This window comes from Lissotriton vulgaris, chromosome 7 (assembly GCF_964263255.1).
Source record: "Lissotriton vulgaris chromosome 7, aLisVul1.2, whole genome shotgun sequence".
NCBI lineage: Eukaryota > Metazoa > Chordata > Amphibia > Caudata > Salamandridae > Lissotriton > Lissotriton vulgaris.
This window is the reverse complement of record NC_141695.1, coordinates 1,665,435,778-1,665,461,977: the sequence shown is the minus strand read 5'-3', so window position 1 is coordinate 1,665,461,977 and position 26,200 is coordinate 1,665,435,778. Positions and strand designations below refer to the sequence as shown.

At 47.0% G+C, this 26,200-nt stretch overlaps 1 protein-coding gene across 3 annotated transcripts in view; it reads right to left on the bottom strand.

The window, feature by feature from the left end:
* Positions 1-26,200, bottom strand: part of NOL4L (nucleolar protein 4 like) — a 414,548-nt gene that overhangs the window by 315,528 nt on the left and 72,820 nt on the right. The window lies entirely within an intron of this gene.

Sequence of the window (26,200 nt, the reverse complement as noted above, 5' to 3'; positions counted from 1 at the left end):
GGTGATTACTGAATGCTGTTGTGTCTTTGTAACAGGTCAAGGCACCCAAACAACAACATTTTGTTTACAAAAAAGCTATAAATCAGCAATTAAAATGTTGTTCCAGCAAAGAAAATACATCAAAAACACACACTGACTATTCATTACAACCAACAACTTTCATTTACAATCTAACGAAAGGACTACTTGATGCCCCATTGCCAAACTTAATGGGAATGCAAATGGAACCACCTTAAAAATACCATATTGTCCTGGACGGTTAATCCTAGCAAAGGCAAACCATGAAAAACACATGAAAGTCAATGACTGAAGGGCCTGACCCAAAGCTCACACTATCTCTGTACTTTACGTACTTGTTTGAAGAATTGATGAGATCAGGTTGTTTTGCCAAAACTGAAAACACAGCTAAGCTTAAACTCTCATGCGGGTTTTGTCATTTTTTTCTCGCCTTTTCTGTGCTTTAAATGAAAACTTAGATCTTCATATTACTTTAGTTGGTGGATATACACTGCAGTCAGGTAAAGGCTTAAAAACAGTTCTAGGCATGCTCACGAAGTGAAACTTTTAAAGTAAATTGTACTCTGCCAGACACGTTTCGTTCTCCATGTACATTGAAATCTATGCGTTCGTTATACTGCATTTTGTTGTCAGTAAGAAGAAAAATAGGATAACACCCAATTTTTTGTTTGTTTACTCTAAAAAGTTGCTTTCATTCAGTTTAAACTTAACAAAAACATTCACCTACCAATTTATCCAAATCTCATTTGGCAGGCTTAGCTCAAATAATGAGAAATTGAAAAGCGTTAACAACAAAGCGCCTTTACCAACCTAACACGAATCAATTGCCAACTGTCTGCTCAGAAGATGGCAGATGTTGCCAGCAAGATTTCTACAATATTTTCAGCACCTTCTTGTGAAGAACCATGTTGGCGGTAAGTCTATGACTGGCACATGACTGCAGACTGCACCAATCTGTCTGGTGCCATCCGAGCTCTCAAGGCAGCTCTCTGCGAGGGTAAAATTCACCTCGACGCTGTTCGAGTGAGGCTTGAACGTGCTGCGAGTGAACAGCAAGTGAAGGATTCCTTAATCCCGCGGTCCCATCTGTCATGCACGCAGAGGGCTCCTGTCAAAGGCATTTCCTTTCAGGAGTTACAAACATAAACTGTTCTATTTCAGGGAAAACACTGCCTCTATCGGCCTCGAAAGGAGCCAGGATTTCCATCCCCTTCCTGTAGTACCGGGGCCTCTCGGTATCAGCCGGCACCAACAGCTACAACTAGAAATATAGCAGAAATGTTAGCTATTGAGAAATGTTGCTCTCGCGAGCGCCTGCTCCAGTACGGTGGCCCGTGAGGCTCAGTTTGCTTTGTGGTCACTGCTCTTTAAAGCCTTCGCGTCACAGCTGGAAGGTCTGATTCGTGCTGGCGGATTAAGCAGTATGATTAAAACGCGGAGCAATAGCTTTAGGTAGAGGATGTAAACTGAGCTGGAAGAAGATGAGATGAGAACTATAAGGGCCAAAGTTTCAAACATTTGTGTGCACCTAAGTTTAACTATGTAGTCTTCCCATTTGGCACTATGTTCTGTACTTGGGCCCAGCCATCGAGTTCACAAACTGCATGAAGACTTAATGGTGTGCTGGGTGAAGGTAAGGTGGTCAGGACCTCAACAGGAGGAGCCAGGATACTGCTATACTAAAAACAAAGAATTGTAAATATATATATATATATATATATATATATATATATATATATATATATATATATATATATATATATATATATATATATATATATATATATTTTTTTTTTGTTTTTGCTCCTTCTGCCTTCCCCGGCCTTCGCAGAGGATCGCAAGCAGTTGGCGGAGCGTGCCAACATAAATATCCAGTAATATAAATTCCAGTAAAGCGATGACTCAGAGTTCAGCATTTTATTCCAGGTTACGCATTTCGCTCGCACAATATAGGGCTTAACGTGAGCCATTCTACGGTGCAGTGTGACATAGGTCACCCCACAAAGTGGTACCTTCTCACCACGAGGTTAGTAAGAACAGAGCTCCCTTGTTTTGGGTCCTGACGAATGCCACAGACCCAATCGGGCTAGAAGGCAGAATCGACCATATTCACCACAGTGAGGGGACAATAATTTCCCTAATTCACTGTAATTCCATATAGCTGCCGGTCACATTAAAAATGTAATTGGGTAACTATAATGTTTTTTAAATCTCACTAACTCGTCACGGGCCCCCACTTAGTTTAGAAGTGCATCCCTGTCGTAAGGTGTGTGCCCACCCTCTACCAAACTGAGTTTCTAGAGGGCAAGGATTGCCGACGATGAAGCATGACACCTGGTGGTGTGCAAGGCAGTCCTTCACTTTTTGTGAGATGTCCACACTCATTATTTAATCTTTGAGCACCTTGGTCACTATACTGGGAGCAGACCCTTTTTGTGTTGAACAACTCATATTGTAACTACTTGGCTGCCCAACGTTTTACTTTGTCTGTATATATGTATGTACTTCTATCAAACAATCTTGCATTATATGTTAAGCGCTACCTTTGGATCTAGCTTGCGCTATATAAAACCTATAAATAAGTAAAAATGACCTGTAGGACAATCTGCATGGGAGGCTACATGCTAAGGAGTTGGAAGAACATGCGATTGAGCATGAGCTGTGAAAAAAGTAGGGCAATAGTTGATGACGTGTATGATAAACAACGATGGCTGCTAGTGGGAAACTAAAATAGTATAAGAGATTATTCTGCACCCTGTTAGAGATTGACTTCGAGATAAGCAAGATGGTAGGGGATGAGTGGCTTGGATAATGGATCATGTGCTGTAGGATGCAGGGTTATAGGCTGAAGGTTGATGGATCATGAGCTGTGGGGTGCAGGGTTATAGGCTGAAGGATGATGGATCATGTACTGAGGGATGCAGGGTTATAGGCTGAAGGATGAAGGGTCATGAGCTGTAGGATGCAGGGTTATAGGCTGAAGGATCATGTGTCATAGTCTGTGGGATAAGAACGGTTATAGGCTGGAAGATGGTGGACTATGCGTAGTGGAATTGCAGGGTTATAGGATTATGGATCATGGGCTGTGTGGTGCAGGGTTATAGGCTGAGGGATGATGGATCATGGGCTGTGCTGTGCAAGGACACAGGCTGAAGAATGATGGGTTATAGTCTGTGGGATAATACAGTTACAGGCTGGAAGATGGTGAACTATGGGGTCTGGGATCGCAAGGTTATAGGCTGAAGAGCAATGGATCATGGGCTAGGGGATCGCAGAGTTATAGGCTAAAGAATGATGAACCATAGGTGCTGTATAAGAATGGCTATCAGGAAAAAGATGGTGGATCATGCGCTATGGGATTGCAGGTATTTCGGCTGAAAGATAACAGTTATAGGCTAAAGTATGATGCATCATGGGCTGTGGGATAAGAATGGTTATAGGCGGAAAGGTGGTGGATCATGGGCCGAGGGATCGCAGGTTTATAGGCTGAAGGACCATACACTGCGGGATCACAGCGGTGTAGGCTGAATGATGATGGATCATGTGCCGTGGGGTCGCAAGTTTATAGGCTGCAATATAATGGAGCATGGGCTGTGAAATGGCAGGGTTACAGGCTCAAGGATGATGGATTGTAAGCTGAGGGATCACAGGGTTACAGGCTAAAGGATGATGGATCATGAACTGTGGGAATACAGGGTTATAGAATGAAGGATGATGGATCATGGGGTGTGGGATAGCAGGGATACAGGCTGAAGGATGATGGATTATGCACTGTGGCATAGCAGGGTTACAGGCTGAAAGATGGTGAGCCATGGGCTCGTAAAGTTATAGGAAGAAGGCTGATGGAGTATGAGCTGTGGGATCTTAGGGTTAGGGAATGAAGGGTGATGGATCATGGAGTGTGGGATAGTAGGGTTACAGGCTCAATGATGATGGATCACAAGCTGTAGGACCACAGGGTTACTGGATCAAGGATGATGGATCACAAGCTGTAGGATCAAAGGGTTACAGGCTAAAGGATGATGGATCATGAGCTGTGGGAATACAGGTTTATAGAATGAAGGATGATGGATCATGAGGTGTGGGATAGCAGGGATACAGGCTGAAGGATGATGGATTATGCGCTGTGGGATAGCAGGGTTACAGGCTGAAAGATGATGAGCCATGGGCTCGTAAAGTTATAGGAAGAAGGCTAATGGAGTATGAGCTGTGGGATTTTAGGGTTAGGGAATGAAGGATGATGGATCATGGAGTGTGGGATAGTAGGGTTACAGGCTCAATGATGATGGATCACAAGCTGTAGGACCACAGGGTTACTGGCTCAAAGATGATGGATCACAAGCTGTAGGATCACAGGGTTACAGGCTAAAGGATGATGGATCATGAGCTGTGGGAATACAGGTTTATAGAATGAAGGATGATGGATCATGGGGTGTGGGATAGCAGGGTTACAGGTTGAAAGATGATCCATGGGCTCGTAAAGTTATAGGAAGAAGGCTGATGGAGTATGAGCTATGGGATCTTAGGCTTAGGGAATGAAGGATGGATCATGGGGTGTGGGATAGTAGGGTTACAGGCTAAAAGATGATGGGCCATGGGCTGTGGGTTCACAAGGTTATAAGAAAAATGATGGTGCTATGGGATTGCATGATTATAGGTTGAAGGATGATGGCTCACAGACGTGGGGTCAAGGAGTTACAGGCTGAAGGATGGTGCCTCATGGACTGTGGGATCCTTCAGCACCAGGCTGAAGGATGATGGATCATGAGCTGTGAGAATACAGGGTTATAGGATGAAGGATGATGGATCATGGGGTGTGAGATAGCAGGGTTACAGGCTCAAGGATGATGGATCACAGGGTTACCGGTTCAAGGATGATGGATCACAAGCTGTATAATTACAGGGTTACAGGCTCGATGATGATGGATCACAAGCTGTAGGATCACAGAGTTACAGGCTCAAGGATGATGGGTCACAAGCTGTAGGATCACAGGGTTACAGCTGGAGAGTGATGGATCACAAGCTGTGGGCTCACAGGGTTATAGTCTGAAGTATGGTGGATCATGGGGTGTGGGATAGCAGGGTTATAGGCTAAAAGATGACTGGCCATGGGCTTGCAAATTTATAGGAAGAAGGATGTTGGTGCATGGACTGTGGGATCGAGGGGTTATAGGCTGAAGGATGGTGGATTCATGGCTGTGGGGTGGCAGGGAGATTTGCCTGCAAAATGAGGCAGCGCGGACTGATAGGAGTACCGTGTGGCAATTGAGAAAGAATATAATTTTTAGACAATGGGATCTGTTAAGGTGACAAGTGAGCTGCTTTGGGATAGTGGCTCAGACGCCACTGTACAAACAGGAGGGGAGATGGTATGGCACAGAGCCTCATTACAAAGTACACGATATCCAAACACCTTGCCTGTGTACGATAATAATAGGACTTAACAGCACCCAGAGGAAATCATAAAGACAGGTAACTAATAGCCCCGTTCCCACGAGAGGCAGCCAGGGCAAGAAATTAAGGACAGAGAAGGAATCCTGTTTAATTTTTAGCGCGCTCTGACACGCCCTCTTGCCCCTCGCGCCCGGAGAGACAGCAGCCATCAATAATGCAGCCGGGCCTCTCCTGGCAGCCGCGGCAGCGGCCCTGGGTGCCGTCCGGCCAGCCCGCTATCTGTTTACACTGGAGGGACGGGTCAGCGGGGAACCGATTATACCGCCGCTCTGATTGGGATTGGGGGAAGATTGCCCGAGCTAGAAAGCCCTCAGTCCTCCCTAATAGCAGGCAAGGCCCCGCGGCGCTGCGCGCGCCCGCCCCGGCTCGCGGTGGCACTCAGGCGGCTTATCTCGCGGCCCCTCGGTGCTTCCAGGGGAGGCACGAGCGGGCCTGACGCTCGCCGGCCTGGCGCGCGGAGGCCGTTGCTAGGCGACGGGGCCTGTGCTCTGCAGCCCTCATTTAGACCTTTGTCACAGAGCCGGGGCTTCCTCGCAGGAGACGCGCCTGATTCGCAGGTCAAAAAAAAGCGGGGAGCGACCGCCCCCCCCCCCCCCCCCCCCCCACCTGCTCCCCCCTCTCAACCCTCCCGCGACCCCGAAGCACCGGCGGCGCCCTTCAGTACAGGCCAGGGGCTCGGCAGAGGAGACTGGACGCCTCGACGGGCCTGGCACGAGCAGACAAAGCCTTTCACCTCTGGGGTTGGATGGGCTGTGGAAATCCCAGAGGAGGCGCGAGCGGGCCTGTTTTCATGTGCACAACAACCATCTGCATGGGGCGAGGAGGAGAAGGCGGCTGGCCTACAAATAGCATGTTTTCATGCGCGCGGCAGCCATCCACGAGGCCCCTGAGGGGACAAGGGAGCTGTCATGATTGCTCTCTCCTCCATGCAAACACTGTGGTATACATTGACCTGCATACTGCTAGGCCGCATAATTGTTAGGATGGCCTCCTTTGGACATATGGTGGCGGGGCCCTAGAACACACGATGAGAAACCCCATGCATTCATAATACTTCACTGTGCAGGCTGTGGCTTGCTGGCAGTGTTTAGGGCCATTAGTTTAATGACATCCGGGTTCGGGCCTGTTGACAGTGTGCAGAGTTTCGAGTTTGGACGACAGTGGGGGCATCACTGCTAATGATCGTGTACTTCTGCCTGCTGGCAGTGTTTGTGTCTGTGGCCTTGATTCTGTAAATCCCAGAAGTGGGTCCCGAGCTCCCTTTTATGATAGGAACATAAGCTATACCTCTCCAATTACGCACAATAAGTCTAAAACGCCCCTGGGGGTGTTTGTGTTCGAATGGGGTATGGCTTAGCAGCTTTGGCTGGGTTGTTCCGTTTGGGGCGTGGCTAATCTTGATTTGCATATGATTGGCATGTGCCTTAACTGGCATATGTGAGCTAAAAGCAACGCAATGGAATGCTGCCAGATTAATTAAAATTGGTTCCGAGTGAGTCAAGCAATTCCAGTTATCACTTTGTGCTGCCCTCAGTTCTATTGACATGGTAGTTTCTGGATACCCAGTTTTGGTGTCAGTGGGGTGCTGGTCTGCTGCCCTGGCGCTGCGCCATCCGTTTTAAAGTTATGTAGTGTTGACAGGCCGCCATCTTATGGGTCCTTAGTTTTCAAATTAGTGGGGTGCTGGCGCACTGCTGTGGCATGAGTCCCCAGTTTTACATCAGTGGAGTGCTGACGTGCCACAGTGTGAGAGGCTTCTGTTATAAGGTAAGTGGTCTGCTAGCCAGCTTACAGTCTTTGGGACCCTTAGTTTTATTGGTAATGGGGTTCAAGCTCGCTGTCGGTGGGCCGTTCCCTAGGAAGGACTTCAGAGCCATGGTCCACTAAGGTGCCTGGTATCCCTTCCTTAACTCCAGCGGATCCAGCCAGAGACCTGATTTCTGCTCCCTGGAAGGACGTTGCTGTCAGTTCAGGGATGGCTGGCCTGCAACAGCACATGCTCGCACAGCTAAAAAGGTTTCGATCACAGTGACAGAGTCAGGCAACGCTCACTGCTTTGAAAGACGTCAATTTAAATTTCTCTTCAGTCACCCAGCCCCTCTACCAAGTAATACATTCCCACATAAATCAAATGTGGTCTGCTCACTCAGAAGGGCACATTATTACTAAATAATGCACATGTGTAGCTTTGCCTGCGACCAGGACTACGCCCACCTCACTTTTGCCCCTCTTCCAATTCCCTCTCTTGCTTTCTTTGTCTTATCCCTGCCTGAATACTGACGTTTTGTTAGCACATGCAAATACTGAATCATGCACATAGGGTACTAGATCCAATCTGACCCAGGATGCCAGGGATTAAAATGCATTACCATCTGCCCATATTTTTCGGAAGGCTACATGCAAGGAACAGACAGTCTCCACCCAGTGTCTACACAGCATTTATCTGCGTTACACTAAGCCAAGAATGCGATTTGCAGTCAGCAGAGAGGCCCGAAACTGAATGAGCAAGGGAGTCTGAACTGCCTTCTCCACCCCCTGAGGATGTATGAGGAACACTGGGGATAACGAGAAAAGCTTGCACTGCTGCAGAGAACTCCAAGTCCATGGCTGTCAATCCAGCCCATTCCACCTATACCAAATACACACAGTTTCATGCCATTTGCCAAAGCTAAGGACTAGTGGAAATCTGGCGTGACTTGGGGCTGATTCAATCTGAAGTTGAATAAACTTGCATTTCATACATTCTCTAGGCACATTTTGGTGTGTGCCAGTGCAAGTCTCTGGCAGCACAAGAAAACACTGCTGATCTCAATCTGAGAATCTCACTGGAATACTCCAATTTACTCCAGAGGATGTCTTTGCAAACGTGGCCCAAGGTATGTCTGGCTGATAGCACAGCTCTGCGGTTACATTGCAAAGCGGAGCAGGTGTAGACTCCAGACTTTTAGATTCAAAAATCCCTTTTCGGACAACTTATATTTATTGCTGAAAATGGCTCCATTTACGCCAGTCACGTGTCCACAAAAGCATACCTAGATGACATAAAAGCATTTACTACTGCATAATTGTACACTATCACTTCCAATCATTACACAGGAGTAAACCCCATGCAAGGGGTAGGAGTGGACACATCAAATCGCGGCTTTCCTTCAGAGTTTCTGAACACCCCCAAATTTCAGTGACGGCTCCTCTGTTGAGGCTGAGGAACATCACCTTACTAACTTCAATAGGAAAAATAAAATGATAATAACGATCCCTTTTGAAGTGAGTGGCTCTCGGGACAGGGTGGGCTGGCCAGAGGAGGGAGAGGAGTGGTTTGCACTCCTTAAGTGCGCATGACTGCTTGGCCGGCCCTCTCGGGCCAGATAAACAGTCCTGCGCACTTTGCATCTTTCCCACCAGACTTGCTTTACACAGACTGGCGAGGAAAATGCAAAGCCTCCCAGTCCCTGTCTGAGCGCCTTGGTTTGGCGCTCAGACCAATCACAACGTTGCATTGCAGTGTTGTGATTGGCTATGGGGAGCCTTGGAACCCGGGTGCTTCCTGCAGCCAGCGGACACAGGAAGAAGAGGACGGAGAAGAGGCGCAGCCAACCGGCCAGGTAAGTCCTTTTAATTTTTTTATTTTGTTGAGTCCCGCAAACCCCTTACCCCCGCCCTACCTCTCCCAATCGATAGCAGCCGCTACTGACAAAATCTTCTCCAGCCCTTTACCACCCTTGAAATAGTCAGAGGTTTTCTCCAGCAACCTCCTTTCCTGGTGTGGGAAGGAGAAAGTAACATCTCCAATCTTCGTAGGAGGGTAGTGGAAGAGGTTACTTCATAGTTAAAAATGTTTACCCAGGGAAAAAAATAACTAAAAGAAAAAACAAGTGAACTTGTGTGGCTGTCATTTCCCAGTGCGGAATTGTACTATTATGTACAATCAAGCACTTGGGAAAAAAGCGTTAATAATTTGGTAGTAGTACATCGGAAAACCTGCAACTGCAGCTTTCAGGGTGTACTATTGTCAGTGTTCATGAATTTCAAAAGGTAGTAAATCTGGAGTAGTAAAATATACAGCTGCAGATTTTGTATTTTTTTTTTACAAAATTGGACCTTAATTTGCAACCTTTTCTTTGCTCACCACTGTGTGACTTGTGGAACTACAGGAAAGAACAAGCACCTGTACTTTCGAAATTGGCTACCACCGTTCTTCCTTGTACAAGCCATGGTGAAAAGTCATGGAGCCATGTTTATTATCATGTTCATAAAGTATTTGAAATAATTAAATCACAGACGATCTCTCTGGTTTCTCGCAAAAATTTGGGGGTGTTTATCCTCTTTTCACACTGGCAATGGAATTTACCACACTGCCTTGCTGCTGCAATTCTCCAACAATTTCCATGGTGGACAAGAGTTGGTGAGTTTGGGAATGCCGATATACTCATGTTAGGGGGCATTCCCAAACTGAAAAGGCAACCTGCTCTTACATCAGCCCGCTCACCAGCCCTTGTGTGGGGTTTGTCAATATGTAATTAGACCTGGCCCCTTGATATACCTCCGTAAAAAAATGTCCAGATACTTTCATTTTTGATTTGTGTTTTTGTACTATTAGAGAAGTAATTTAGCTTGGGTAGACATTGCTAACCTAGACAATTTTTCTGGTCAACATTTTTAACAATGGTGGATGTGTTGCAGTGATGATGTAATATTTCGGAAAACATGAGACCTATAAACTTCATTTTGATATCAAAACATAGGTTTTGAGGGTCACGTAGTCTTATAGAGACAGAAAATAACTCCTCAGAGCAACCCCTCCACCATTTTCCAAAATTGCAGCTCTTTAATCATATGTTTTAGCCATCATATTGGTAATTTATTTTAATATTGTTTTTGTTTCAGGTTTTCCGTTGATTCAAATTAGTAAACATGAGCGTGGTAGCAGAGGATCTTTACCGCCTGACAGTGTTGCTAACTAGAACATTTTGAGGTCTCCTTCAACTAAGAAAAATGTGTCATATGGCAAACTAATCCAAAAGAAAAAACTAACATCTACTGCGGTTGTACAGAAGAGAGTTTGAGATGCTGCAGAACTAGGCAAGACGAAGTTCACAAAAGATTGAAACTGATGGGTGAAGAGGATCAAATATTTTATCACTGTAACAATAAGTGCTACAAGTCGTATACAATGGAAAAAATGTATAAAAAAATAGCAGAAACCAGTGAATCACAACAAGAATCCAAGTCTTCTGAGAAAGTGACAACAACCAAACCCAATGCCCATCCACTTAAAAGATCAATGGCTGCCAATATGAAGTTTTCAGTCTAATAGCTAATCTAAACAGCAAGGTGAATGTATTTGCCGGGGATATGTATGCCCACCCAAACTGCACGGATGCATACATTCGAAAATATGAATGTACAATGAGCGTCCAGCAGCAACATAACCACCAGCCTTCAGTTAAGTTTGCAGTTTTAAAGTCACTCTTGAGTGCTGGCTACGGGTTCACACTCAGTGAGATCAGAGAAATAATGGTCAACATTGATGAAACTGTATTGAGCCATAATAATGAAATTAAGATTTTTCTGGTGAGAATGTACAATGACAGAATTTGTTTTTGTCAGTCTAACAAAATGATTGAACCACTTATGGTGTTCTCAGCTGATTTGATTCCTGAAGTTCTGGCTGTCAAAATAAGATCACAGGATACAATAAAATCAGAAGGAACCATTTTAAGAAACGTCCTCAAAGATTTATATTTTGGACTCAATGAAAAACTTTGTGATGCCCCAGAGCTCTGCAAATCATTGGAATCAACAAGAATGCATGATGTTGTTTGAGGGGAAAACGCCACGAAACATAGTGAAGTTCGGCGCCAAGATTATATACATAAGCGGTCTATTTCCGTAACCGAGACCCACAGACTAAATAGGGCTGTGCCTTCACTTCCACATCGCCTATTACCTGCCCACAACGATACAGGTTTTATTTTAAACAACGTGAGGGCTCTAATCATCTTGTGCATGGTGCGGCTTTTATATCTTATCAGAAGAAAAGGAAAAATCCCCCGAACCACACTAAAGGTCAGAGGCCTTGATTCTGTGTATCGTGCCATATTTCAACAAAAAAAAGAACTGCGATTCTGGGAACAGTTCTCTTGTTGTACATACCTGGGGAAACTATGACCCCATGGTTACGACAGACATTGTATTTAGTCTTGAGAAAGGTGGCAAAAATCAAGAAAATCCACCGAAACGCGTTGACGCTGTCCAGTTCTGTATAGTTCAAGACTCTGTCATCGTTGTAGATATACTGATTATTTAAATATACGACATCGATGCTAGAAACTAGGAGTCCGAATATACTAGTAGTATTGTACAATTTTTATGTCTTACTGTTTCTGTCTTTTTGTACCAATTATGCGGGTCATAATTGAATGTTACGAATTTTATGATTTCTGTTGACTTGTCTTTTTATTTTTAATCTCCAATAAGTGTAAAGTCCAATTATCTACTGTATTTTATTGCATTTTTATTGTATGTATACATAATAAATTGTGATCCCTCTTTTCAATTCAATTTGTGAACTTGTTTATGATTTTTTGTAATTTAGGTTTTGATTGTTCTTGCCAAATTCTATGCAGTCTTGTTCAAGGGAATTCCACTTTTCTCTGGTTTGAACATTTTGTACATCACTGTTTAATATCAGCAAAGCAAAACTGTTACAAACTAAAGTTCTTGAGTTCGGAACAGAAGCCAACAGCATTGATGATGGCTTTGAAGACATAAGTGAAGAAGTGGAAGACAATCCCATGAACTGACCGGCTTATACTGTGCAAAATTGCTGTCTCTTCCAAATCATGTTTTATGAATTACATCACTGCAAAAAGAAAACTCCGCAACACATGATGACTGCCCACACAATCTAAGACAAGTGCATAAATACAGAGCTAATCACTTCGATTAATAGGATTGGTGTATCAACAAGTTATAATGACATAGTACAGAGCATGAACTTGATAGCAGTTCATGCTGTAAAATCTTGGGAATCCGACAGCATACTACATCGAATTCACTTTACCAGGAAAGGATTAACAATTGCTGCTCTTGATAATTTAGATTTTGAAGACAGCTCTTCCTTGTTTGGAACATCCAGCTTGCATGATACTGCCTTGTTTCTTTTTCAAGACTGTTACTAATGAAGAAACTGATGGAAAACAAGCTGTGTCAGCTGTAGGCATAAACAAATGTAGCTGCTAATTTATAACCCAACTGCCTTGCCAACGTGTGCAAAATCACTACAGCCATCAACATGTCCCAGTCTACCAGAAAGTTTCAAAGTGGCTGAGGATATGTATCTTCTATGCAAAGCTGATTTAACTGAATTTATAATAACGATTATTTGGTGCGGAATGAAGGATGAAGAAAAGCTAGTTCCTCCGTGGGCAGACATTCATGCTCTGATCTCCCAGAATACTGTCCCACTGAAGAAGGTTGGATTTGTACTAGTAATACTATCTCCAGTCACAAAGTACGCAACAGTATACACAGCTCTAAAAAACTCCCCAAAAGGCTCAGCTTGAAGACCAGCCTGTCCTTCCAATTTTCTGCGATGAAGGTGTTTTCCGTATTGTAGCTGACATTTTTATGAGCAATCCAGTAGAATTTGATGTCATTATCCAATGATGGGCATTTTCCACATGACAAGAATTGAGTTGCGGTGTGCAGGAAGTTATCGCAGTGGATGTTGCATAGACAATGCACTTATTGAGGCTGGAATCTTTGGAAGAAAAACTGTCCAGTCAGTATTGAGCAGAACTCATTATTTTAGTCTGTTACAAGGTATGTTCATCATATCTGAGGCTATAGAAACATTGTGTTGGAATGCTTTCTGTAACAAGAATGACTAATTAGGTTTTGCATATCTTATCTCAGAAGTGGACAGGGTACAGGGTGCACTTCATTGAAAAGTCATAATGCATAGCCAGGCAGTGTTCAATACACTCCGTTGAAAATCAGAAAAGCTGAAAACCAGGGTTGTACAGTTTGTTATAAAATGGGAAGAAAAATCTGAACTTTGCAAGTACTGGGGAAATGTTTTACATATGATAGCTCTAGTGAAAAACTTGGTACATACTGATTGGGAAGGTGATTGTGAGATGCACGTGAAGATGGTGGAGTCACTGATCACTATGTTTCGCAAACTCGATTGCATAAACTACCTGCGATATGAGTCCTGGTATTTGGAAAGAATGAAGAAGCTAACGATGGAAAAACCATACCTCTACAGAATATTAATCCTAAGATATTTTGTGGTAAAAGACAGGGAGGGAAAGTTCAATGCTGTGGATCCAGATATGAAAATGGAACAGACGATCCAGAGATCACAGACAAGCTCCTAGAGAATTGTTGATCAGACACATCAAAGTGAATAGGTTGCTCAATGACAGCTAGTGTACCATGAGGTACTTTCTATTTCCAATGTTTTCAGAGAGATGACACATTCAAAATTAATGGGTCCATTGTGGAATTGTTCCTCATCACAAACTTGTGGGAAAGAGGGGGAAAAATTATAATAAACATGCTGACAGCCTTCTTCATTTCATGCAGCAGTAAGGAAACCCTTTAAAATGACTGAGCCTGTGCAACTGCACAACTACGTGATAAAAAAACATGTGGATAACAATATAAGGGCACGTCTACTAGATGTCCTGGAACATGGATCGAAACTATACGCAGAATTGAAGCTGGAGAGATTTGTGTTGAAAGAGAAAAAGCTGTTCGATATTATCACTAAAGCTAAACTTCCTTGCTTTAATTACCATATTAAGAGTTTTGTCTAACCAGCCACTACAAAACAGGTTACAAAAAAACAACTTTCGCAGGCAGATAGAGAGATGGATGTACCAAAAGAAAGGGGTGAATTTATCAAGGATATTCTGTTGCATGATCTTCTTCCAACAAATGCATTATTTGGGGGAGATGCTGCAACCAAACCAGTGAAGCGCAAACTTGTGCAAGAGCTCCTAAAAATAATTTCACCTGAAGAATTTCAATTCAAATTGTGTCCTCATTGAAAACTGCTGTTGTTGTGGGCTATATGTCACAATTGCAACTGCTCAAGATTTCATCCATGCAAAGCTTCGGAGAAGTCGTTCAGACTGTTCTACAGATATCAAAGTCAGTGTGCACCTTGCAAGAACTGCACATTGTCTTTGACATTTATCTTGAACTAGCTATCAAAAAATTTGAGAGAATCAGAGAAATGTCTCCAAATGGAACAATTGAGCTTGCCTGTATCAAATATTTGACACCTATACCTGAGCAATTTGATACATTCTGGTCATCAACATCAAACAAGATGAACTTGGAGATGTTAACTCTCCAAAACTTGCTGATGCTTCAGTCAACACTGCATTTCCAATAGCTGCAAGTGGAATGATTGTCAAAGATGAGTTACTTCCTGCAAAGATATATTCAAAAGGTATGGCCCATATTGTTCAAGGACTTAACAGCAAATTAGAGGAAGCTGACCTTCGTGTTGTGCCACATGTTGAGTGGGCTGTTCAAAATGCTTCTAATCGAGTCATTGTACTGTCAAATGGCACAGATATTATTATTGTGCTATTTAGATTTTTTGCAATGTTCATAGGTGAAGTACTGTAAGAGTTATGGATGCTTTATGGAACAGGCAAGAAAAGACACTTAATCCCACTTCATATCCGTACAAGAAACTTGACCAGAGATGCCCAGTGCTTTTATCAAGGCACATATTCTTAAGGATGATGATACTATGAGCAAAATTGGAACAAAGCTTAAAGCATTAACTGCTGAACCTGTCAAGTTTCTAAAAGGATTTACAGAGTCAGAAGTAGAATGCAACTTTAACGGCATAAAAAATACCTAATGGTGGTTGGAAAATTAGTTTTGACTGTCACACATTTGATGATTTTTGATACAGTGAGTTCAAGAGATCAGTCCCGCTAAGTGACCTACCATCGGCGTCATATTCTGTGCGTGGATACATTAAAAGAGCGTTCTACTTGTTAAGAAGATGTGTAAATGTTTTGGATCACGCCTTAGTAGAGAAAGATCTAAGTGAATTTGGATGGGAAGATATTAATGGGATGCTAAAACCTACGAAATTTCTAAAGCCTCTGCCCACAGAACTTACACGTACATGTACTTGCAAAACCTGTGCTACAAAAAGATGCCCCTGTCGATATGTTCTTCTGTACCACAAGCAATTGCTGAAACAAATAAATAAAGTGAACTATAAAAATGTGTCTAAAATAGGAGTGATAATCATTTTTTTTTATATTCAGATCATAAACATTGCTTGGTTTATACATAAAATGATTAAAAACCATTATTATTTGCTTCATTTCTATATATGTCTCTTCTTCCTCTATTATAGCTGCCATTTTGGAAAATGGGGAAGGGTTGCTCTGAGGAGTTATTTTCTGTCTCGATAAGACAACTTGACCCCCAAAACCTATGTTTGGACACCAAAATGAAGTATATAGGTCTCATGGTTCCTGACATTTTACATCATCTCTGCAACACATATCCCATTTTTAAAAATGTCATCCAGAAAAAGATGGCCCGGATCAGCAATGTCTACCCAAGCTAAATACTTTTCTAATGATCGAAAAACACAAATCAAAAATGAAAATTTCTGAAAACTATTTTTTATGGAGGTATATCAGGGGGCCGGGATTAGGACATGGGGGCTGAAGTTGTACCCTCCAGCATAGCTGCATCTCAATCCGGCCAGGCCTGAGGTCATCACAGTACAGGCACGACTTTTGCCAGCATACCGACATCTCCACCCACGTCAACACAGGGCATTTTCCACGGGTTGTCCTTCTCGTGACCAGATGTGAAAAGGGATTATGAGGGCGCCTTTGAGCAGCATCGGGCAGGATTAAAATTACCCTGTGCCCTAGGCCGAGCTCAATTTCTTGTGTCCCTGCTTTCTAACTTTTGCTGGCTATCTTTTCTGCTTCGTACTACTCTGCAGCAGATTCTTTTTGTGTTACATAACCACTCAGAATCCCCCATCAGTTTTTTTGGGTGGAATTTTTCTTTTAAAGTATTTTTAGACTGACATGATTTTTCCTTACACCAGTATCCTTGGTGAAGAGGATACAATTATTTTAAAAATAGGGTCTTGTTGGCTTGACAAGATTCTTAATTTTCGCATTGCTACATTTGGGAACATGGCCTGTTGATGTTGAACTAATACCCTGAAGATGTTTTATTTTGATTTATTTGAAAACTATCTCGATCAAAGATGCTGTACACAGGTTATAGCAGATACATAGGTATTGTGCAGAGGTTGTGCTCAGAAACACTGCAGTTAACGAGAAGGTAGTAAATGGGACATAAAGCAAAATCCTCATTTTCATTAAGGGCCAAGGTTTGGTTATGATTTATATGGTTTTTCTGGTGTCAACTATGTGGGTGCAGTATCCAGGGAGGGAGGTGTTAAACTGAAACAAGTGATATTTGAGGTCTATCTTGAAGGTGTTCAGGCAAGTGTTAGATCTTTGATTAAGGTGTCAGGGGTTTCAGTACAGCAGGGAATAGAAAGTTAAATAACTTTACTCGTGAGGAGGGAAACGTTTATGGAGATTGTGTTAGGTTGGCTTGTCAAGCAAGATGGTCTGCACAAGACAGCAGGGTCAAAGTGATGGATGTATTTGCAACCAAGAATGAGGAACTTGCAAGGAGGCCTTGTGGTAAAGTGCGAAAATGCCTGATGTTAGTAGGGGGAGATAGGGAAGGATCTAGGAAGTATGACCAGTTTGCATGTTTCGAAATTAAAGAGGTTTAAAGGTGGGTGCCAAGAAGGCCACTATTCTGGCAATTTGGCCCGCTGAGCACTAAGTTCATCTGGGTTTTAGCAGAGTGAAGGAGAGATGGAGGCAGATGTTGAGCAGGTGTTGGGGTTCAAAGCTTGCGACTGAGGTGCAGAAGGTGAAAAGGCTTAAGTCCATATTAACATGAAGGCTGAGGGTAGAGTGGGGGAAGGAGAACAAAGCCTGCTAGGAAAGAAATGGGTGAAGCAATCTTTCAGTTTCAAATGTATTTTATTGGGTATTGCAGCAGGTTGAAAAGTAGACATCATAGCACATTGTACAGGCGTATGGCATGTATAGCGGACGGGACAGACCAACATGTCTTCCCCAAGGTGGAACAAACATGCGATGCAGACATGCCTGGTGGCTAAAATGATATCAGTCATGCATATGACTCGCGAAGCGTATGAGCGGATTAAGAAGAAAAACAAGAACCAATAACTCCCAACCCACCCTCTGCCCCCCCCCTCCCGCCCCTACCCTGACCAGTGTGCCGTGTGGTGCCATGCGGGTCTTCAACGGGCCAAAAAGGTCCACTATCAAGTTCCGGAGAGTCAGCGGGGGTTATTTGTGGCATCGGTGAGACGCAGAAGTCTAAGATACCTGGGGCATGTAACTTCATTAAATTCCCTGGATAGAAGGGTCAGCAAGGGAAGCCATGTTTTGCGAAACGCATCCGTTGAATCGGTGAGGGTGGCCTGAATGCGCTCCATCCCCAGGGTATACCAGAGCTTGTGTAGCCAACCCGTATGGGACGGTGTCGTTGTGGAACCCCATAAGGAGAGTATGTGCTGTGTAGCGGCTTGCATGGCAATGCCCATCTGCCGGCCTTTTAACGACTTCATGGGGAAGGTCAGCAGGTTAGGCAAGCCTAGCCATGTGTATGCCGGGAATCTCGGTATTTCGGTCTCAAATATGGAGTCAATATCATCCAGGACCGTTTTCCAGTAGTCCCCAAGCCCCGAGCAGTCCCACAGCAGGTGAGTCAGGGTGCCCTTCTCCCCACATCCCCTCCAACACAGCTCGCTACGCGCTGGGTTACCTTTGTGTAAGCGGACTGGGGTGAGGTGCCAGTACATGGCGAGTTTCACTGCTGCTTCTCTCGCCGCTGTGTTGCGTGTAGTGTGGGAAGCCCTATAGTAGATGTAGCCCCACTCCTTAAATGTCAAGGACCTGCCCAGTTCAGCCTCCCACCTTCTCTGACTCGGTGTTTTAACCGGAGTGAACGGTGGTGTGAGTAGTTTGTATAGTTCAGAGATGAGATGTTTATCTGTATCTTTAGTGAGTAGCCATTTCTCAAATGGCGACATGGGGCGGCCCGCTAAGGCAGCGGTGTCCGGGGCTGTGAGCCAGTGTCTAAGTTGGAGGTATTGGAAGAGGTGAGGTCGTGTTATATCGTGCCCTTGTTTGATGTCAGCGAGTGAGAGGAATCCCCGATGATCGAAGAGGTCGCCCGCAGCTCGACAGGTCGTGTTTCGCCATTGGGAAAAGGCGCCAGCTCCAACTCCCGGAGGGAAATCTGGGTTGTCCAGTATGGGAGTGAATGGGGAGGGGAAGGTGGTGAGATTATGTTTAAGTGCTACCCTATCCCATATTTGCATGGTCGTTCGTGTGATAGGAGATCGCAGCATATATCGTGGCCGATGTTGCCGCGCGAGGAAAGGGATCCTCCACAACGGTGATTGTGCCATCGCCCTGTCTTGGAAAAGCCATCTCTTCTCCGATTCAGGCCTGTGCCATTCTACCAAGTAACGGAGTTGAGAGGCCTGAAAGTATTGCATGAGGTTGGGGACACCCAGACCCCCATCGTCAATACTCTTGTATGCCAATTGTTTGTGGATCCGCGCTCGTTTGCCGTCCCACACGAAGGCTAGCAGGATGTCCTGCAGGGTTTTCAGAGTGCCGGCCGGGGGCATGACCGGGACGGTCTGGAATAGATACAGAATTCGTGGCAGGATCGACATTTTCACCGCCGCTACTCTCCCTAGTAGGGAGAGGGGTTGTTTGGTCCATCGTGCCAGATCTGCCCGGATTTGGGCAGTGAGAGCGGTGTAGTTAGTGGACACAGTGAGATCTGTCGAAGACGTCAGGGTAATTCCCAAATACGGCATTTGGGTGGTCAACTGGAGGCCACTCCCCCGGTCAATAGCAGGAGCATTTGGGCGCGCATTCTTGCCTAATGGCAGGATTAGGGACTTATCTACGTTGATTCGGAAGCCCGAGACCTCGCCGAACGAGGCCAGTTCCTTAACAAAATTGGGTATAGAGCTGATAGGTCGGTCTAGGGCAGCTATGACATCGTCAGCATATAGACTGATGGAATGGGGTTCGTGTCCAAAGTTGACGCAGTGAATGCGCGGGTTATCTCGGATCCTCTGCGCCAATGGCTCAATATACATGGCAAAGAGAAGAGGGGAGAGAGGACACCCCTGTCTGGTGCCCCGTTGGATTTCGAAAGGATCGGAGCGCAAACCGCCAAGGCGGACCCTCGCTTGTGGGTGATGGTAACAGCTTGCCACCCGAGCGCAGAAGCGGTCGCCCAGTCCGAAACGACGCAAGACTTGCAGCAAGTAATCCCAATTGACGCGGTCGAACGCCTTTTCGGCATCAATGGCCAGGAGCGCGGAGTCTGAGGTTTGGTAATGTGTTTTGTCTATGAGGTGCAGCACTCTCTTCGTATTGTCACTACATTGTCGGTTGGGCACGAAACCTGATTGGTCCGGTTCTAGAATACCGGGGAGACAAAGGCCGAGGCGTGAGGCAAGGACGCCCGTAAATAATTTCAAATCGAGATTCAGTAACGAAATGGGGCGAAAAGCAGAGCAGTGCGTGAGTTTTTTGCCGGGTCTCGGGATCACCACTACTTCCGCGGCAAGCATGTCCGGGGGAATAGCACCCATCCCCTCGAAGGAATTGAAGAGGCGGGTGAGTACCGGAGCCAATTGCGATTTGAAGAGCTTGTAGAAACCCGCCGAGAAGCCGTCCGGACCCGGAGATTTGAGCGGACGCAGTCGGGATACGGCAGCCAGGATCTCATCCTGGCGTATGGGGGAGTCCAGAGCATCCGCGTCAGTTTTGGAAACTTCAGTTAGAGCCGTCGCTGCCAGGTAAGCTTCGACGTTTACCGGCGGGACTCCACCCTCCCCGTATAGGGAAGCATAGTAGGAGGGGAAAGCTTCAGCCACTTGAGTGTCCTCCGTGAGCACTGCCCCACTGTCGCCCACGAGAGTAGTGATTTTAGCTCGCTGGGTTTTGACCTTCAAGGCGCTGGCCAACAGTCGGCCTGTCCTGTTCCCCCCAACGTAATATGTATGTTTGAGGCGTAAAGCTACGAATTCTGCCCTATCTATATCTAGGCTGACTAGTTGGGCTCGGGCTGCCTTCAGCTGCCTCCACACCCTCGGGGCACATGTGCGACTATGGACCCGCTCTAGTTCCGCGACTTTCGCCGTGAGGTCGTCTCGTTTACTTTTGCGGTCTTTGGCTTCGGCCACTGCGATAGCGATAAGTTCTCCTCGAACTACCGATTTCAGGGCACCCCAAAGAGCAGTAATAGGTATCTCTGGAGTATCTTGGGTAGCTAAATACTCAGTGATGCAGTCACTAATGCGTTTGGTGACCTCCGGTCTTTGTAATAGCGTTTCGCGTAAACGCCATGGGCCACGTGGACGACGAGCCGCCCGGAGTTTGAGTGTCACCTCGACCGCGTCATGATCCGAGAGAGCCGCTGGTGTTATGACGGCCTCCTCTAGACACCGGATCAGGTCCGAAGAGCCTATGAAGTGATTCAGTCTGGCATACGTGTGGTGCACGTGGGAGTAGAAGGTGAACTGGGAAGAATGTGGATGTTTAGTTCTCCAAAGGTCGATCAACTCCCTGTCCTTTAACCAATCATGTCCTGCGGGTGAGAGAGCACCAGTCCCTCCATACCTATGTCCCGACCTATCCGTGAGTGCGTCCATGACTATGTTGAAGTCCCCCCCTATGAGCAGGGGTGTGTGTGGAGTTTGAAGCGCCTCCGAGAGTGCGCCTTTTAAGAAGGCCTCTTGTCCTGAGTTCGGGGCATAGAGGGAGCCAATCGTGAGGTGTGTGTCACCCAGCTGGAATGTATGTACCAAGAGCCGACCCTTAATCTCGCCTATCTTTGCACCTAACCTGCCCTGGAAGCCTTTGGAGATAAGGATTGCAACTCCTGCATGTTTTGTAGGGAGGGAGGAGTAGATCTGGTGTGGAAAGGCGCGGGAGCGCATTCTATGCCAATCCTTTTGCAAGAGGTGAGTTTCTTGTAGCAAGCAGATATCTGCCCCTGAGTGTTCCAAATAGGAAAGAACTGCCCTCCTCTTTATTGGGTTGTTTAACCCCTTCACATTAAGCGTTAGTACTTTAAGGGTAATGTCTGTCATGGTGTATTAGACTGGCAAATTCAGCGCATAGCAGGCCTCCCGCCGGCTCCCTGACTGTGAGGTAGTAAGCCCCTGGTAGTGCCCCGTGTTGTAACCCTGCATGGTCACCCGCAGCCCCTTGACGTATGGGCGTGCCAGAGCACGGGGGCCGCACGGTAGCATAGCGCACGCTCTCCCTAAGCTAGACCCAGAGTGGCACACTGGTCCCCACCCCTGAAGTTTCCCCGACCCCAACATCCCTCCCAACAAAACCCACAGCCACCACAGAGTAAACAGGAGCATATGTGTCTGAAAGTCATCATGAGCAAAGGTGTGGCAGCGTTCCCCTGTAACAAGCCCCCCTCCCTCACCCAACCCCAACAACCCTGAACCTTGTAGTCCCAATCCTGTTTCTCGGCACAGGATCGCGGTGGAAAGTACTGAAGGGGTCATCTCCGACGGCGGCCTCTCCGGCCCCCCCGCCCGACCCACCCACCGAATGAGCGAAGTTCGTGCTGTGCAAAGTCTCTCTCCCGAATTGGCCTATCATTTGGGGGAGGAAGTTTCTTTGGCGACTTCAGCCACCGCTGTTTCACGCTCCTTGGAGATGACTGAGGCATCCGGTTTGAGACGGCGAGACGGAGATCGCCCGTAGTGGACAGTCTGCCAACCCCCTGTAGCCGATCTCTGAGAGCTTTTGAACACCGGTTCGGTGTCGGCCAAGTCCAAGCCCAGGAGTTCACAAGTGTCCCGGAGTGATCGCAGCTGCTGTAATCGGCCATTCCATTTGAAGATTATTCGGAACGGGTGGCCCCATGAGTATGGGATTTCTTTTTGCCGCAGGTAGTCCGTCACTTGTTTGAACTCTTTCCTTTTTTGAAGAGTGGTGGAGGAGAGGTCCTGGTAGAGGGCGATGGAGTGCCCCTGAAATTGAAGGGGCTGGGTGCGCCGGGCCTCCCTCAGAATCCGCTCCTTCAACGGGAAATCAGGGAGGAAGGCCAGGATGTCCGGCAGTGGGGCTGAGGCTTTGCGAGGCAGTCCCACCCTGTGCGCCCTATCTATGCGGATGGGAAAGTCCGCCGGTTCACCCAGCACGCTCCTGAAGAGGGCCTGTAGGAACTTGGTGATATCAGCCCCCTCTTCTTTCTGAGGCACTCCCCGGACCCGTATGTTGTTCCGACGGGAACGGTTCTCAAGGTCCTCAGCGTGGGCTTGGAGGTCCAGCTGCTGGTCCGTAAGGCGTAGGATCTCCTGCTGGAGCTGTTCAATTTCTGCGCTTCTAGATTGGTCGGCCTCCTCAACCGCGACCACGCGTTCGCCAAGGCCCTCGACATCTCGCCGAAGCTCCCTGACCTCCCCCGCCACCTCCTGCCGTAGGGATTTGAAGTCCTCCCTGAGCGAGTTAAATAAAGTTTCTAGGAAGGTCCTAGTGATGGGCACCTGGTCATCTGCTGTCGTCAGCGGCGCTTTCCCCGTCCCTGGGGATGGCGGGTCTTTGCTGGACCTGGGCTGCGATTTAGCTAACAGTTCAGGAAGCGTCTGGGAACCCTTTTTCCCGCTCTGACCCGCCATGGCGTGGATGAGCAGGGCACCCGCGGACGGTAGGATGCAGGGATCTAGGCCAGAGGGGTAGTGAAGGAGCAGTATCCGGAGCAGGGAGTCCTCGGCAAGTTAGATAAGCGCCCCGTGTGTCAACAAGTTGGAGGGCAGTGAAGACAGGAGCCTCTTGAACTCCAGGCAGAGGCGTAGTACTCCCTAATGGCTGTTCGTGCTTGGGTCACCACCACCCTGGGAGCCTGTGGGGCCCTATCAGACAGCACCCCGCCGGGGGCTCGATTATGCCCCCCGAGCGTCCCCTGTTCGCCCCCGTCCTCCTCACCTGCGTAGTTGCAGCCTGGTCAGGGATCGTGGCCTTCCCGGTCAGCGCCCACGCTATCCAGATGATCCGCCGCCGCCCCTGGTGTCTGGCGGCCTTTAGAAGCTGCAAAGAGGCTGCACTGCCTCCCCAGGAGGTCGTTGGCTCACCCACGTGGTCACGTCCAAGGTGTGGGGGCGGGGAGCGCTGAGGCTAGGCCCGAGGCCGGGGCCTCGAGATTCGCGACCGCCGGCCGGACCTTCCTGGATGCCGGCCGGGTCGCTCCAATGGAGGCGTGTCTCCCTCGCAGCTCCGATGGTGCAGGCAGCGGGGGGCAGTCTCCGGAATTCTGCGCGGGTGAGGGGAATGCTGTGTGCGCTAACCGGCGCCGGACAAGCCCCACGGGGGGGCGCCCCCTCTCCGGTAGTAGGCCCAAGCCGGGGCCTAAATTTTCGCGGCTGCCTGCCGCACGGCCCTCGCGCCCAGCCGAGCGCCGGCGAGGCGGTCGTCTTCCAGGCGGCTCCCGCGGCAGCAGTAGGCAGAGTGGCCGCTCTCAGGCCTGTCGCAGCGTCCCCGGTTTGGACGGCTCGCCTCAACTAGCCCCCCTGCCACCGGGTACCTGCGCAGGATCGTCCGAGCTCCGGCGCCGCTGTCCGCACCGGCTCTCGAGTGCAGGCTCCCCGGGCAGCTCCTGGCGCAAATCGCGGGGCCACAGGCTCTCCTCCAGGACTCCGCAGCAGTGTAGCTGTTCCTCCGCTGGTTGTGGCAGTGGTCGGGAGAGAGTTAGGCTGTGTTGGACGGTGGTTTGGCGGGATCGGGCAGTGAGCTCCGAAGACCTGCGTCCGATCACGCCGCCATCCTGGACACGCCCCCGTGAAGCAATCTTTTGAGTGCAGAGAATGAAGAGAATTATATGACATTAGTCTTAGCATGGTTGAGCATTCAGCATCATTAGGCTACACAAAGCCATCCTGGAGGCCGAGAGGCAGTCGGTCACACAAGTTTGGAGGGAGGCAGTGAGGGACAGAAAAAGATAATAACTTTATATCCGCAATGAAGAGATAATACAAAAAAATTAATGGGGAGAAAACATCTTTGAGAAACACTCTTTCAATGAGTCTAAAGACAGAGAATTTTGAGCCCTGTGGCGATATCACAAATTAAACCAATGGTGCAGGAATACGTACACTGACCTGAAGTTAGCAATCCAGGTAATCGTAACCCTGAGAAAGGTAGCTTTATTTAACTTGGAGTCAAACTTAAAATGGACAGAGAGAATATTTGGCATTTGCAGTTAGAGAGCCTTGTCAAAATGGCTGTCACAACACATCTTTATCAGTGTAACACTGCAAACAGGTTCCATCTATCCAAGGGAGAATCATTTAAAGAAGGAGGCCTCCCCAGAAGAAGGCAACACCATTACAGAAAGGGAGGGATTCTTTTAGTGTCTGCAGAAGGTTTGCCACCACGGTGTGGCGAGGACTCCCAGGAAGTGAGTACACAACACCGGACAGCAATGTTCGAAAAGGAACAGCTGATCATGATCAGGTGGAACTTCCTAACATTGAACCAAAGTGATGTTGATGGCTAACAGGTACAAAATATGTGACTGTGATGGGCTCTTTGAGCCTATGTGGCCAAGTTATTCTGCAACGGACAAATGACAGAATGTCATAGCAATATGATGCAAAAATGTTATCCAATACCCCTTTTGAGCAGCCAGTCAGCTCTCTCACTCAAAGTACAATGCAGACAGCCCCCCCTAGCAGGCTAATTGAATCTTCCCCAGGTTACTAGTCCCAAATCTGGCAAAAGGAGTTGGCGGACAGTAGGGAGGTCAAGAAATCTCCTGTTCACAACTGGTGTCCAACCCAGGCTTATGATCAGAAAATCATGGCACTGTGACTGGAAGTTTCAAATAGCTCTACACAAGCTGTTTGGCCTTGTTCATGTTTTTAAAGATGTTGCACAGCAGCATGCACTGTTGTGCAACATGACTTAAAGTAACTAAAAATATAGAGCTATGGCACAGCTAGCGTAGACCATGCCATAGTGCTTTGTTTTTATTTACTTTAAGCCATGTTGCACAGCAGGCCGGGCCGCTGTGCAATATGCCTTAGAACAGCGCCCGGAGGTTGAGGATGGCAAGCAACAAGAGGGTAGCAAAAAATATGCAGCGGAAGGCAGTCGGTGAGAGGTATGTATTAAAAAGATTGGAGGGAGGGTTAAAATCCTGACCGGATGGTGGGAGGAGGGCCGGGGGGGGGGGGGGGTTGAAACCACGGAGGGCGGGGTGACCAAATAGAGGGCAATTTGGGGGTAGGTTAATACCATGGAGAGCGGGAGGAGGGCGGGGTAAAGAAGAGGGACTGCAGAGGTATGCACTCTCCAAACTCTCTGTCAAAAAGTGAAAAAAAGAGTACCTGGAGGAGCTTGTGGCCACAAAAAGCTCTACTTGGTGTTGCTTCGCTGCAGGGAAGAAGACGGAAGACCAGGAGGAAGCTGGAGACAAGGAGAAGGTGCTGACCAATAGGGACAAAGGAAATTAAATGTGACGTGTGAGCCAACCAATGGTAAACAAAGGCAAGTAAAGGGCAGGCTGTGAGGCCCTTTTAAGATTATTTTTTTCATTACAAGAGATTTCT